This window comes from Melanaphis sacchari, unplaced genomic scaffold (assembly GCF_002803265.2).
Source record: "Melanaphis sacchari strain LSU unplaced genomic scaffold, SCAv2.0 Contig32_pilon_pilon, whole genome shotgun sequence".
In the NCBI taxonomy this organism is placed as follows: domain Eukaryota; kingdom Metazoa; phylum Arthropoda; class Insecta; order Hemiptera; family Aphididae; genus Melanaphis; species Melanaphis sacchari.
In genome coordinates, this window is record NW_020271199.1 from 2,665,741 (window position 1) to 2,683,641 (window position 17,901).

Sequence of the window (17,901 nt, forward strand, 5' to 3'; positions counted from 1 at the left end):
ACCTTTATGTTTTACCTAAGCTTTAGTTTAAATTTAAGCATTAGCCGTAAGGTTTTTGTCATTATTTTAAAATACAACTTTATCAGTTTATCACTTATGTAAACATAAATTTGAAGATAATATTATGTATAAACGTTTTTCAACGAAATGTATTGTTATATTTTAATTAAAATTGGAAATAAATAAATCAATTTTTAAAACTTATACCTATATATGTGGATAGATACACGAATGCTTAAAAAATATAAAAATAGATTTTTAGTAATTCGGCATTAAGCTATATACAGTTGTTTTGTTATAGGTATTATTGTTAATATATATAATATTGTAAAAAAGGGATGATGATAAAAAAAACAACCTTTGTTCATTTCTTACAGTATTTTAAGTGCATTTCAAGTTTTCAAACAACATACTATAATATGCACAATGAAAATAAACCCATTCTTTATGCTAGGTTATAATGTTTAATTTTAAAAAGTAAAAACAAATATTCAAACGTGTAAACTGTATACGTATATATATTGATTATTATTATTATTATTTTGGTCACATATTTAATCGTCTTAATACGTTATTCGAGTATTTACTAGCAGATAATATTCAGTATGAATACAAGAAACCGATTTTTAATATGATAAAATACCAATATTAACTATTCCCATGGCTCATGGCTCATCAAGTGTCGCGCCGTCGATACTACATCGTTAACGAAAAATTTCAATTAAAACAGACGTTAATCACAACATTAAAAACCCATTATTTAAGTATTATTTAAGTACTAAAATTTTCGACCGAAATGTTTGAAAAAAAAACAACTACAATTAAAAAAAAATCGCAAACTAAGATATTTGAAAAAACAACGCTTAATTAGTGTTATTATTTTAACTACTTATTGAAACCTACTACACAGTATACACATAATAAAACTTTTCATCAATTTTAGAATGCAATAATTAATATAAATTTTATTTTAATCTATAGTAACAAGTAAGACACACTTAACCTTCATTGGCGTAATCACAGTGGGAGGGTCATGAGATTTGAACCCTCTCCGACTGTGCCGTATCTTTTTTTTTTTTAACTATTTCTTATGCATAACACAGTATAATATTTTTTTGCCAACAATATCACAAATTATGGATTAAGTTATGATAATTTTATACCTACTGAGAAAAGAGAGTCCATCACTTTTTTATTCTAGTAAATTTTCAACCCCCCCCCCCTCACAGTAAACAATTTCTAAGAACGCCCATTACCATATTTCATCTTGTGTTTTCGTTTTAATTTCTGCTGTTTCATAAACTAAAGATTCTCATGTGTAATCAATAATATTCTTATTCCATAATGGATTACTACATAGTACACACACATGCCTAAACTAATTATTATTCAATAAGTATCAACTCAATTACAACATATCTTGCATAGAGTAACAAAATATTTTTCATTTAATTTGTATTCTAGTATTTCTAACAAAACAAAATAAAAATAGTAAGTATTAACATTTTAGAAAAAATCATTAACCAACTATTATCAATTTTTGTTCATCCAACTTTACCTGTATATTTCATTGCTTCATAGTTTGTTAATAAATAATTAGTAATTACCATTTGCCATAGTATGTAAAAGTACATAACAACATACTAGTGTTATCCATATTATGCTCATTGTATAATATTAAAAAATATGTAGTTGATGTTTACTTTTTACCTGTTTAAGTTTTTTTTACGGAAATGCCATTCACTACTCAAATTTGATTCTGTTTTCGTTAAGTATACAGTAAATATTATTACAAATAATAACACATATAAACATACTAATATCCCAAAAACCAAAAAATAGTTGTATATTATAGATGCTTCAATAACATATTTTACATATTAATTGATTGATAGGTTATAAACTTACAAATTAAATAGTTATTATTAAACAAAAATTGAAGAAAGCGCGTTTAAGCTGGATTAATTTGCAAAAATACTTTAAAATCAATTACAGATCAAGTTTAAAATGTTTGACAAATACATAAGTGTATGATTATAAGTTTTAATAGTGACATAAGATAAATTGGTGACTAAAATATGGTTAAAGGTGTCTAATGTCTATATTATATTTATTATGCTCAATTCAGAAATACTCTTGAAATGAAATTTTTTAATATATATTGTTTACACACGTTAATCTTAATGCTAAAGATAAATGTAACTAAACCAATGAACCATCTACTATTTTATGTCATAATATATTTACTAAATTATGTTTCTCCAATTGTTTTTATTTCACTTCATTTGAATCCCAGTTTGGATAAGCATTTGGCTAAAATAGAAGTCTCTTCAGATGATTGCGAAGCTTTCATTTCCTCACGTATTTGTTTACATTCCTTCTTGTGCATGGCTGAATGAATGTGTACACACTCACGGCTGCAATATTGCACAGTCTTGCATTTGGGACATTTTTTTGAAACATTAATGTCTTCGCATGCACCACATATCGGTTTCCCGACTGATCCCGTACTCTGAATACGTTTATTTCCAATCACCAATAATATAATTTCAAGAGGCGGCATACTATCCATTCCTTGTGTCATGTAAGATACCATCTAGAATAAAACAAATTTATCATTATTAAATCATTTGAATCATAATTAACTATTTGACAGTAAAATTCAGGAAAGTAAAAGCTTAAAAAGATTTTTTATTTATAAAAAAAAAATACATGTGACTTCTTTTATCATATAATGTATTACGAATAAGTAATAACCAATTAGTAATTTATAATAAAATACTTAAAATATATAAAATTATGTAGGTACATTTATACATTATTTTATTTAATATTTATTAGAAATATGAGCTATTATTATACGCAAATACACTAATGTATTTTAGCATTTATTATTGTTATTAATTATAATCATTATTATTATTAAAGTGTTGCAAATAATTTGATTAAAAATAAAATTAAATAAATTTTTGTTTTTAAATACAGCAATAGTATTTCTAATTATACATAGAAGTGATTCATTTTTATAAATGATTGTAACTAATAGGTCATCAATTATCATGCAGTTGAAATTTTCAATTTTTGAATATGAAATTAACTATCATTAACTATTCAAAGCAAATATAAAATTTAACTACAGAAAATAATTCTTACTCTTCTAAAAAGTGTAGAATCCTTGAAACAGAACCTTACAATGCACCCATGAAGAAAATTATTCAAAAAAACAATCACTCTTAGCAATTTTTTGAAGAAACACATCTTTGAGGACGGTTGGTTTTTTATCTGCAGTGTCGCTGTGAATAAAATAAATAACATTCAATTATAACATTCAATAGATACATAAACTTATTGCCTATATTAAATGTAAATTACTCGGGATTAGCAATTTCGAACAAAATAGTAGCCAAATAATGAAATTTGAAAGACAGCATTTCTTTTGTATCATGTTGTTTTTCAAATTCAAGTCTGCTCATCAAATGCAACACATTAAAAATTTTTAATGCGTTATCATCAGCCAAAAAAACAAGAGGCAATTCATAAACCACTTTCACAGGATGGATATTAGTCTGAAAAGTATACAGTTACATTTTATTCACAATAATACAATATTGTTTTCGTTAGTTATTAATACCATCATAACAAATCTGTACAAGAGTTCGGCCAATTCGGTCGACAACGTTGGTTCGCTTTCAGCAGATTCCCGTATTGTGTAACACATTACTTCTTCTTTAGGCAAATAATTGTTGATCAATGCAGCACATTGATAATTCCCTGAGCATAAACATAATCACATCACAGTAATAAAACAAGACGAATCGGCTTCAACCGTGTATTACTCATATAATGCGTATACATACCAGTATCGGTAGCAATCTGTGACGGTGTACGGCCCATGCTGTTGGTCACATGTCTCCTGGCGCCAGCTTCCAACAACAACTTGCACACCTCCACACTACCGTTAAGAGCAGCAAAATGCAAAGGAGAATTCGGATACTTGTGTTTTCCAAGGTTAACGTCGGCACCCTGAAACGTAGAAAGAAAGTACGATATCAGTCAGTGGCGTAGCCAGGGGAGGTATTGTAACCCCCCCCCCCCATAGATTTTTATTTAATTATTTTTAATTATTCAGTAAATTAGGCTACGGTTAATATAATGAAGTTCAAATACTTTTACATTATAAACAAAATAATTCTAATTAAAATGCATATTTTGAATGACCTTATTTTTTACTTTTAGGTTCTGGCTCACTAAATTTTAATTTTCTAAAAAGTGGCTTTCTAGTGATTTTGAGTTGCCCATCTCTGGTATATTCCTAAACCTTAACCCCTCCCCCCCTAATTAAAAAATTCGGTTAAAAAAAGGTTGTATCAAATACTCCTACGAATGATCTATTATTCACAATTTAATTTTATTTGTCATTACAGTCATTTTGAAAAAGCACAAACTACACACGAGCGAAGTCAGGTAATTTAGCTAGTTAATCATAAAATGATTGTTCGAATTGTATGCCGAGCACGAGTCAAACAGTTGTCAATTTTAAACGAAAAAAATAAAAATATGTTAGTATTTATTAATAACAATAGTCCGTCCGCGTTACAAGTATGAAAATGTCAGTGTATATAGATTGTTTGAGTCAGCTAATACAAAGTTTTATCCAAGTTACTATGATGTGATGATTATATCTTGTACTCTTGTCACATTTAACTATTTAAGTATAAAAAATATACGATACAAAGGTTTAATCGAATCTGTATAATATAGATACTGTCTATATTAACAGTTTTAAAAGTATTGAATTAAATTTTTATTTGACCTTTAAAATATTAAAGTGAACATTTTTTTTTTTTTAAATATTTTTGTTATTAGTATTTTGCTTATAATATAATACATATTTTATAAATATCATTAGTTTTCAGTGCCTTGGAACTTGACCAGACCACTTGGACACAACAAATATTATATTATGTAGACACAATAAATAGGTAAGTATACAACGAAATAAGTGTATCGCAGTAATATAAGTATATATATATATATAGTATTCTAAGGAATAGGTAGTGATGAGATATGATATGTAAATATCTAAAATGTTAATGCTTAATAAGTTTATACATAGTTTTCTACATTAATTTTTATTTTATGATGTTATAATATATAGTCAACTAATTGTTACTAGAGCAAACCTTTCAAATAAATCTAATATAATTAAATTTGACTTGTAATAATTAATATTGGTAAAACATTTTATTGTTAAACCTAATTCGAATTTATTGTTGTATACATCTGGCAATTAATTGAAATTCAATGACAAATCATAATATATCCTTATGCATGTAATTTTATACGATAACAATGTAGAATATGACATTATTGGAGAATGAAACAAATTAAAATTTACACATGGCGTGGATTCCGTGAGTACCTAAGATATCATCTAACGCTATCTTTATATGCGAGGACAATCGTCGTTTTTGAACTAACAAACTATCTACCGGTTACAATGACACAACAATAATAAAATGTTTTTGGCGCGCAATTTATTTTACTCTTACACGCTATTCGCGTGTCCGTATTGAGTGGTAGTGATGGCGGTGGTGGTAGTAGTGGTGTCAGTTATAATAATTGTAGGGGGGGAGGGGGTGCTCGGGGTACTCACCTCGGCCAAGAGCCAGCTGACGATTTCGAAGTTGCCCCTAAACGACGCGTAGTGGATCGCAGCCATGCCGCGTCTGTCCATTAGATTCCATGTGCTGATGTTGTGGCTGGTGAATATCCTGCGCAGACCTTCCAAATCATTCATGAAAATTTTTTTGAATATTACTTCGCTCAACTCCATTTCGAGTCCCGATTTTATTTTTGGGCGCCTAATCGAAAATCCAAACTACACGTGCGGTATGGATAATTATTAACTATTACAACGCGGGCGCTTGCAAGGCGATCGAGAAATTCGAATTCGAACGAGACGATAATGCAGCGCAACAGTGTGAACGGACGTGATGAGTGTCACGGCGTTTGCAGAGAACAGAACGGTCGTCAGCGACACGTGCGGTATACGTGGTCAACAACGCGTCGGATAGTTTGAACAGAACTAAAAACACTACGCCGTTTTAACGAGATCCCACCTCTACGTTAGCGCTAGTGCCGTTGCCGCCGCCGCCGCCGTCGCCCTTTTCATTTTAAATTACAATATTAAATATAATATAATATTATGGTAATATGATGAAAAGGCGAAATACTGCTCGTCTTAATACTGCCACCCTCACATTCCTTGTTCCCGCCAATCGCGAACCCGTATGCTTGAACTTAACTTTGGTTTTCGTCTCATCGACGGTTCGATTTTTGACCTTCTAGGTATCACCTGCGCCTACACGTAGATGTGTAGGTATAATATATTATTTATACCTACATAGCACCTATTTCCAACCCTCTGTTGTGTACTTATAAAATGTTTTTTCTAGAGCATAAGTCAAAATTAATACTAATATAGAGTAACACCGATTACGCTGTGTACTCGCAGCTGTGCGTGCGTGTGTATGCTGTATGTATGCGTACTATATATAAATACATAATATACTTAATATTATGTATATTATACCGTAAAAGTACGAAATACATTTTTTAATAATTTAACGAAATACTATAATTTAAGCGGTTACATTAAAAATTAAATAAACACTGTGTACAATTAATGATTTAAATATTATACACATCACAGTAATATAAATACCAGGGCCGGCGCAAAGGCAGTGCAATCGGTGTACCTGTACAGGGCTTTGCGCAAATGTAAGGCCCGCGTAAGCGGAACTCACTACAGAAAAACAAATCATTAGTGACTAAATATTATAATATAGTAAACTAGTAAAGATAACATTATTAAAAATAATATTTTATTTTTTAAATTACACCTAAAATAATAGTTTAGTAATATTCTAGTGAACACTTCAGTGGCGCAACCATAAGGGGGGGAGGATCCCGGGTCCGGACTCTCTTCCCTTGAACCGTGTCGTATCTTTCTAAAATACCGTTATTTTATTTTTGTTACAACAGTATACACATTGTATACACCTTTATTTTTACATTTCATTATAATTCAATTTTACATTATAATAATAATATTTAGATTAATCAAACAATAAAATAATTATTTGATTAAATTATTTGCTTGATACCCCCCCCCCCCCCCAAAAATCCTAGTTGGGCCACTGGAAAACTTATAGGCTCTCGCCAACCTTTACGTGGACCGATGTGTGCTAGTCACGTCTATGGACTACCAGCACCAGGCCCTAGGGCCCGTACCTTTTCGAGTTTGAGTGATATAAGCCGTTATGGCTTAATGTATGATATATCATACATTTTGTTAATCGTTATGTTTTGTTTTATGTTATTTAACTATTTATGTTTATCGTTTTCCGTTATAGTTACGTTACATATCCCTATCGGTTTTTGTCAAATATAACGTTATTATAACGTTTGCAAGCTCTGAAATTTTAAAAATGTGAAAAATTAGGTAACCTCTTTGCTGTATTATAGTAGGTATCGAATATATCTATAAGTAGGTTACTGAAATGCAAATTATGAGTTAAATGAGAATTGGTTATGTAAAACGATTCTGAACAGACACAGTTGAACAGCCTATTGTCATATAAGCTTGAAATTAATTTCACGACAACGAAAAAAATATTAAAAGTTTATAGTGCATATTTTTCGCATATTTAGTATTATTATGTAGGTAGTTTTGAGAACATATTTTTCAATTTTACCATTTTTTTTAGAGCATATTTGATGATTAATGATATTTTTATAATGGCATTTACAAATTTGACAATAAAAAATTTTAATATTTATTATAATCGGTGCATTCGAATTGCGTCCATGAATTATATTTTGTCCGAATTGCGTCCATAGTTTTGTCACGACACAACCGAGTTGCGTCCACGCGTTTTTCAGCCACTAACAATAATGTTTGGTGATAAACTCGTAGATAATCTGGATTATAGTTATATTATCTGTAAATACCAGCTTGTAATTTATTTGTTCATGTTAACATCAGTCACACTTCGACATTCCATATCAAATCATCATATTTTTATTTATATTTATTTAATCTTGCAATGGAAAATCTTAAAATAGTGAAAATGTTCAGTGAAAAAAATAAACTATTACATTGCCATTTATACACCATTTATATAAATAACAGTCCTTAATCTGTAAAATCGGGAAGGAAAATATGTATATTATTAGCCAATTAATCAATTATTAACCGGAACGCAACTCGTAGATGTAACGAGAAAACCGTGGACGCAACTCTTATAATATATCACCATTTATATTTTCATATTTTGGGACGCAATTCGTATGCAGCCTTTATAATGTATATTTATTTTGAGAGTTTTCAATAGGTGTATTATTATAATATGTTTTTCAAATCCTTAGTTAATATACAATTTCCTGTTTTTATTAATAAATAATTTTTACAAATTATAAAACATTTGTATTTTATTAAAATTGTGAGAATAGAAAAAAATAAGGCATATTTTTACTATTATGAGTACAAAGTGCAAGCATATTTAGTACTTTTTAAGTGCAATAAGTTACGATCCTTAGTAATTAGTAATGTTATTGATGACGTAAACGAAACCAACTAGTTCTAACACCTCAAAAATAGAGCTTCATCTAAATTACTTACAGTGACGGCACTATGTATTTTGGGGCCCTGGGCAATATTTTTGGTGGGGCCCTTGCTGATTATGGAAGTAAACGGTAAATATTTAAATACTTACACTTAATCTTTTGTTTTATATAATAGCTGATAGTCTTTAGACACATTTTAGATACCAATTACTAGTTAACAATAGAGATTTATTTTATTATTCATCATTTATAATTTATTAGATATTAATATATTATCAAAATTAAAACGTTTTTATGACAATTAACATATTTTTGTTTATAATTTTATTGATTCTACTACTTATTAGTTTATTAAATGTATCTTTTTATAAAATATACATAATATATATTAGATTCATAGTTGGTTTTAAAAAATCATGAAGCTTATAATATCAAAATAAATCATATATAACAAAAAAAATTATATTTATTTGACTTTTTAAAGTTATAAAATAATACAAAATAGTTAGCTAAATAATATATATATATATATATATATATTTATTTATTAATTTTGTGTCAATGTATGTAGTGTGTAAACTAAATTATACTAAAATAAATATAATTAAAGGGTATTTGAATTTTGTTTTTAATAAAATATAAAAAATGTGTACATGTCAACAAGATAATTAAAATGATTTTTTCCTTGATTTTGCTGCAGCAAAGTCATTTATAAATTTATCATAATTTATTGTATCCGATATTGACTTTTCAATAGATATCATAGACAACCCACAAAGCTTTTCTTGGTTGATTACGGAGATAATTTTTTATAATTTTTAGCTTAGAAAAACTTCTCTCTGCGCTTGCTGAAGTGACTGGGATGGTTAGAAGTATCCGAAGTGTAACATCCGTCACCAGCATATTTTCTTAAGTCAGTCGTTCACAAGCCGTAGTATTAACAAGACGTTTGTCTTTCAGTGTAAAATTTAAGGTTATTCATTAAATAAATTAATAAAAGTAATTTAATGACCAAAACTGTATTTGTGATTTATTTCCTCGAGAAGACCCACTACCAAACAAACAACCGAACCAAAAACCAAATTAAAACGGAATATAACACTATGTATATAATTTAATATTCGTACCGTCGGCAGTTTGCCGAAAGTCTCTTGTGAATCATAAAAATGTTCGTTCGTTTAAGAAGAAATCGTGAAAAATGCTCTAAAAACTAAGAAAATGCACTAAAAACGTTAAAATAATGTCATAATAAAAACGTTAAAATAATGTCATAAAAATGCATTTTAGTTTAATTTTGATAAAAAATGCAAAAAATGCAAAAAAATATATTTTAAAATAATCAGTATCACCCAAAACACATTTTGTACTTACGGACCAACGTTTTAAAACACCAGAAAAAAAGATGCCTTTGCATTAAAATTCCAGCTCTAATTATAATTTATATTTTATAGCTAGGGCTCGGAAGTTGATGACCTTAAAAACAATAAAAAATGACCATAAAAATAGCAAAAAATGTCCTAAAAAAATGACCTAAAAAAATTACAAATATTAGTTTTATATTAATAAAAAATACATTTTTTTTAAAATATTTTACTCTATTTTATTAAAAAATTCAAAATATGACATAAAAATGACAAAAATGTCCTTAAAATAGGAAAATTAAAAAATTAAAAATATTTGTTTTATAAGTGTCTGTGGTTTGTTATCGGCATAATGGTCAACAAGAAACGATAAGAAATGAACTAGTGTGAAATCAGTAAAAATAACTTATGTGGAAAAATGATTTAAAAAGTAATAAACACCAAAAAATGCAAAAAAATGCAAAATAAAAATTAGTTATTTAGATTCACATGTTTATGAAACAGATTTGTGGCCAGGAGAGTATCGTGTAAAAAGTTCCAAAAAAAAATGCAAAATGCATCAACTTTCGAGCCCTATTTATAGCCTATAATTGGTATTTCAAGTACAAATATTGATTTTATTTTTCTTGTATGATTACAAACTATGCGTATTGGCTTTATTACTTATTTACAAAAAATTGTAAATAAATAATTTTTTTTTTCTCTGCGTGCCATAAAATTATGAAATACAAATAATTAAACACGGGGGCCCCCTTGATCACGGGGCCCCGAGTATTTGCACGGAAATCCCCCCCCTAGCGCCGTCACTGATTACTTATCTAAAATCAATATAGGTACCGTTAAACATTATGTTTCTATGTTCTATGTGAAAACGCAATATTCACGAAATATTTAATTCGAATTACGGTTTATCGTCTTTATTTGATTATTGTTTGTAAAACAACTAGTACAAAGATATCTTATGAAATATTATTATTTTGTAATTCAATACTATAATTTATGATTATACTATCGTTACAAATGTTCATAATAATAACATTAAAATCTGGTACTTTGAACGCACAACTATTTTAACGTCTGAATTATTCCGAATTCTAAATACGATAATGTGACAGGAAATGAATAATAACTTATAATGTAGGTAGTAATGTAGATTGAACAACAATATATTATAATGTTCGTATTCTTTATTGATCGTAATCCTTCGGCGGGAGATATCAACATTTTAGGAAATTGCCAAGAAACTTTTTTTAAATTTTAATACAAGCCACAAAGGTATTGTTTATAGATCGAAAAAATAATAAATGACGCAATATATTCATAAGTAATCAAATGCCTCGATTCGGGAGGCGCAACACGTAATCTTACCAAGTTTTATATTATTTACTTTTTTAGTCTTCGCGAGTGAAATTTTAAATAACGAAAAGCGTCGTTATTTTATTTTTGTTATTCTATAGTGTTTTTATAAATTTCAATCATGATTGTTATGAGAAAAAATAAAGTTAATATTATTAGCTTACCTAAAATTAAAAATGTATTTTGAAAATATTTATAAGATGAAACAAATTACATTTAGATAGCATATAGTATTGTATAAAGCTATTCCTAACGACTAAAATATTTTACACTACAATATTAAAAAAATATTATCTGTGTTATCCGCCAATTAAAAAAAAATTAAATAAAACAGGCTTATTATTTTTAAAAAACAATATGGTTCATAACAAACATCGATATTTTTGCTATACTGATTTATTTATACAACTTTGTTCTTACAAATTAAAATGTAACTATTAAAATACATTTAAAGACGTATCCATTTACTAAGTGGCCGATTGATGTGGCGCGATTATTGAAAGATAACTTTTAAAAGTAATTTTTGAAAACGTGCCTACTTTTACCACTAGATAGTTAATGTACACATTTAAAATGAAATATGATAATATTATTTTATAATATTTATGTAAAAATATTAACTTTCGCAGTATGGCGTTATAAATAATGTATATTTCATGTTGTTTTTGATAGCTGTACAATGTAAATATATATAAATAGTTATGTAGGCAGATAATGAATAATTTAAAAACTGTAAAAATGTTGTACTCCAAGTCGCAATAATTTTTACTCAATGGGTATTGAATATTATATAAAAAAAAAAACTCTACATTATAGTTAAAATTATTTTCAACTCGTATAAATAGGTACTAAAATATTAAATATATATATTATGTAGTTTCATCCACATCGAGTTTTTTTTAAGACTTACGTATAAACGACTTCTTCAAAAAAGTGACTCAATATATTCAATATCATTAAAATCCATATGCAAGTGAAAACTCTTTCGAAAATGTTCACTTTTGTTTTGCGATGATCGTTCTCTTCGAGTAAATTTGGTATATTTTAATTATTTAATTAAACATAATATGTCTAACTATTCAGGTTTTTTTTAATAAAAAAATGGGGAATTTCCGAGGATCTCCAACAACAATATAACAAAATAATATTCCGAGTGCATTAAAAAAAAAAAAATTGATCCCAATATTTTATAATAGAGATTTAATTATCCGTACTTAATACCTAACTACCCTTATAGTATGTTTTACATATACGCATATTTATCCATGATGCTTAATTTCTTACATATTAACTAGTGCATTATAATAATAAATGGATATATTTAATAATAATTTATAACGTTTTACATATAATAAGCTCATCACTCATACAAGGAAATATTTTTTTTTATTTTACAAAGAGCAGAATAAAATAAATTTTACGCCTCAAAATGTGCGTATTCATTTTTTGTACAGTTATTGTAATTTGAACTCGGTATCGTATGCATAGTATCGTGTTTCGTATAGCTATAAGTACCTATTCGATCTGCACTCATAAAATATTTATTTTTAAAAACATATAATTTAATATATTATTATATTTATGCACGATATTGGTACTTTATAATATACTTAATACTTATGTCTTATATATATTATATATCGTAAACCTACTCTTACTGTTTACGGATGAAAAATGACGAGCACTGGGCGGATATTCGATACGAGCTCACAATAAAGCACTACTCTATGTAATTTTGAATTTAATAATATTTGTACACCTATGAATCTGTTATACAAAATATACCTGATACCGTATTATATCATCATTAAAGTCATATATTATTTTTGAACATGACGTCATAGTTAGGCAAGTTCATCTGAATTTTGATACGGCTGTAATAATTTTTTAAACATAAGTTTTGATTTATATTATAATAAATTATTATTTGTCTGCAAAACGATCTTTGGGCCACGGTATTGAGTTCAGATAAATAAATAACAACATGCTTAAAATTCCTAATTAATCTTTGTATTAATAATTTAAATCTTCGGTTAAAGATTCTGCAAACTATTTCTGAAATATATGAAAGAAGCTAATTAATAATATCATTCAAATTATATTTTTAATTAACTGCAGATCAAGCTAAATAAATAATTAATAAATAGTTTGTATTTATTATACCATATACTTGCGATAATAATGATATACCCATGTAGGCGTAATTTAGGAAGTTAAGCTCCCATAAGAATATTTAAATCAAATCGTAAATATTACAAAATAATAATGTATTACATTTATTTTAAAATTTATAAAAATAATTTTATTTTTTATTTATACCTATACTTATTTCTATACACGTAAATCTTAATATTTTGTATTTTTATTTTTTATTGATGTAACTCATTTATTTATTGGTCAAAGACCACGAATAAACAACCAATTAATATTAAATTTATAAAGTATGATAGACTTATAAATATATTTAAATTTCAAAATGAAGATGCATATCTAGATAATTTATTGTTGATAATAATTTTTGCATCTTAAAAAAATTTTTGTTTACTGAATCGTTTACCTATTTTATTATTATGCAATATTGTTTAAATGTTAACTTTTATCTTACTACTATTAATTTCTGATTATAGTTTACTTTTAAATTTCTTAAATGTCTTATTTTATATTTATAATTACACATTTTTTAAATTTGTAGTTACTCGAAATTCAATGTTAAAATCTAATGAAAAATATTAAGTCATTTTTGTGGTTTTCGAAAGTAGTTAAATATTTAAAATACACTAGTTTTGAATTCAACTTATTTATTGTAAATATTAATTAATTTCGATGCAGTTATGATAATGAAACAATAGTGATTATTATATAGGTATTGATTTTTCAATCTACACATATTGGCCCGATTAATTTTTATTTTTGTCTGTTACTTATTTGGCTGACTTATAAAATAATTGAAATGATGCCCTATGACCCACAAGGAATAACATGCTGCTGTAATAGGTAATTATTAAATGTTATGTAAACGTTTAATTGAATACCCGGATTTTGTACGGTTGTCAGCGTTTCTAGGAAATTAAAATACGTGGATTTCCATATAAATGTTTAAATTTATATTATAGTAGACGCCGCTTATAAGACTCACTTTGGGACCAGCACAAAGTGAGTCTTATAACCGAATGAATCTTATAGGCGAAGTGGAAAAAAAAAATTAATTACGTATTTATAAATTTTATTTTACTACATATTTTGCTTTGGTTTTAATACATTAACACATTTTACATATTACATACTTTATTATTGAATAAATTTAATAATCCCGTTAAAAAAAACTAAAATTATAATCGTTATAATTATCGTTGCGATAAATGTGAACTTTTATCTGCGATAAAAATTATTATACGTTATAACTTATAAGGTACCAACAGAAACTAGAAATAATCAACACAAATATTATTTCATTTTTCAAAACCAATTTATTTGTAAATTATAACCAAAAAAGTTTATTTTCTACTATTTATTTTACGAAATTTGAGTCTTATAACCGAAGTGTTGAGTCTTAAAACCGATTTTTTTTTTAATGTATTTGGATACGTCCGGACCGTCCCAGACGATTTTGAGTCTAATAAGCGACTGAACCTTATATATATCCTTAAGTCTTATAAGCGGCGTCTACTGTATACCATAGTGTAGAACTACAATCGGTTTTGAATAATATCAGTATTCACACATTTAATATTTTAAATGCAAGTAAACACGAAATTTGTTTGTTGTATAATCAATACAAGGTTATTATCATAAATCTTCTAATTTCGAATTTATCCTCCTTCATTATTCTCATTTTTACATTATTATTTCAGCTGTATAATTACAATAAATAATATATCTGCACTTGGCGTACTATATATTCTACAATTTTTTTTTTTTTTTTTTTAAGGCGTTTACAGGCCATTCAGGCCCATTGCCGCAACAACCACTTGCCTCCACCTGTCTCGGTCTCTTGCCAGCTCTTCCCCATCCTCTATTCCAAGTTCCCTCAAGTCCTTGACCACTCTATCCTTCCATCTTTGTCTAGGACGTCCTCTAGGCCTTTTTGTATTTGGCTTCCATTTCGTAACCTGTCCAATTGGCCCCTCTGATCTCCACACGTGTCCGGCCCAGCTTAGCCTACTACTTTTTAAAATTCTGTTAATATTCGGTTCTCCGTATAGGTATTGGATCTCCTGATTTGTTCTTATTTTGTATTCTCCTTCGTTGTTTGTTTTTGGACCATAGATTCTCCTTAATATCTTCCGCTCGAAGGTGGCCAATTTTAGTTCATCCGATTTTGTAGTGGCCCACGTCCCACATGCATACAAAGCTATAGGTCTAACTAGTATTTTATAAAGGGTTATTTTTGTCTTCCATGATAATATCTTTGATTTAAATAGCGGGACCAATCCAAAATAACATCTGTTTGCCGCTGCTAATCTTATCTTTATTTCCTCATGGCTATTTGCATCCTTGTTGATGTCCACTCCTAAGTATTTAAAATCATCTACTTTTTCGAACTTATATTCCCCAATATCCAATATATATTCTACAATACAAATCTGAAAAATAATAACACATATTTATTTCATTATTTTTACTATCAGTGTTTCACGGTATATTTTAAATTATAAGCTACCTACATATAATTCAATATAAAATATCAGAGGTTTTGCAAAAAAATTAAAATAATTCGTTTGCTCTATATATAATTTTATTTTATAAGTCATATTTTATTATTATTTATTTCATCAATTGGGAACGGATAGAAATTCAATTTTCACGAACACAGAATGAAACTTAGCCTAATTAAGTTACTTAAACGTTAAACTATTCAGACTTTTGAAAATGTAATTATTAATTAGTACGTCAATATTTTAAGACAATGTGTATTTATAATTTGTATAAAACAAATAAAAAATTGTAAACATTCTTAGAAGATAGTAAAACTCGAAGGTTGGTTAAATATATAGACATTATAATACCATGATTAAAACTTATCTTTTATACGAGAATAAACTATTTTTGAATGGAGTTCATGCAAAACTTTTCAAAGGGAGGTAAAATTAAAATTCTTCTTTAACAAATATTAAGAGTTTGTATAACTTGTAACTTTTTTGTTTCTAATTTAGGAGGTTAAATTTAATATTACTTGTAACTACCAAAATCAATATCAATTTTATTATTTATAAGTCGGTTGTTTTTATATTTTTTTTTTTTCAAAAAATTATACCTACGACCAACATAAACATGACAATACATGAAGAGATTGTATAGTACCTATATAATATATTCGTCATAATAATTAAATGCAATAATGAACATGGACCAATGGATTGGCTAGGTAGAACAAAAGGACAAATCCCGGTGACCCGTTACAATAATATATTAAATGGGTGATAATATTTTAATATTTTAGGAATTAAAAATAAAGCATACAAAATAAGTAATAAAATAAAAATATAATATGTATAATATAGTATAAATAAGTATATAGTTCATCTGCTTGTGTGATTTTAATTTTTAAGTATCATTATCATAATTTATTATCGATAATATAATAGTATTAGGAAATGATCAAATAATAAATTTTTGATAAGCAATTTTATATTTCGTTCAAACAATGTATAATATTATGTACGAAATATACATACAAATATAAACGAGCGGATAGCCTGTATAGAGATTCATTTATAAACTATAATCATTTTTTTTTATACTCGTAATAAGTAAGAACTAATAACAACACCACCGCATACAAAGCGCCGATGCACACACTTATCGCAGAAACACAAACAATGTCGTAATATAACATAGACTCGTGTTTTATTTTATTTGTTTGCGTTAGCGAGACTACTGTAATTATATTATGCTGATATATCATTCATTGTATAGCTTAAAGATAATAAATTAATAATGGTCAAGTTTTTGCGCACAGATATAACGGTTACTTCCAATATAACTTTTTCATCACTGATGAAAGCGACTCGCATTATAAAGGTCACAAAGAAATCGACACGTGTTGGTTACAATGGGGCGCAGGACGTGTGACTTTCACACTGCTGCGAATCAGGTAAAGTGCATTAACGTAATACATATACTCCATATTATTATTATAGACCGTATATTTAATTTGTATAAAGGTATAGTTGATCAAATTTTCAACTATATAACCCTGAGAGCACTCCGAAGATCAGGAAAAAGATAATAACATAAATTTAATATTTTTATCAGGTAAGTGATTATATTTTCCAGCACTTTTAAGTGTAAGGAAGTATATCCCAGATTCAGGTCTTCCTAATGCAGACCTAGCTATTCTCAAGGCTTTGTTTAGGTCTTCTCAATTATGATTGATAATGGCATTCTCTTTTTATTTTATTTTTACATTATTACATTACAATATTATAGACAAAATCAGAGAAACTAGTAAATTTACGACAAAAAAAAAAAAAAAAAACACAATAATGTAAAAAAAATAGTAAAACTATAAGTTGGCAGTACATTTATATTTATGCTATATGTGTAATGTGTA

At 27.4% G+C, this 17,901-nt stretch overlaps 1 pseudogene; it reads right to left on the reverse strand.

The window, feature by feature from the left end:
• Window positions 1-2,258: 2,258 nt before the first annotated feature.
• LOC112596631 lies at window positions 2,259-13,542 on the reverse strand (annotated as a pseudogene).
• Window positions 13,543-17,901: the final 4,359 nt, after the last annotated feature.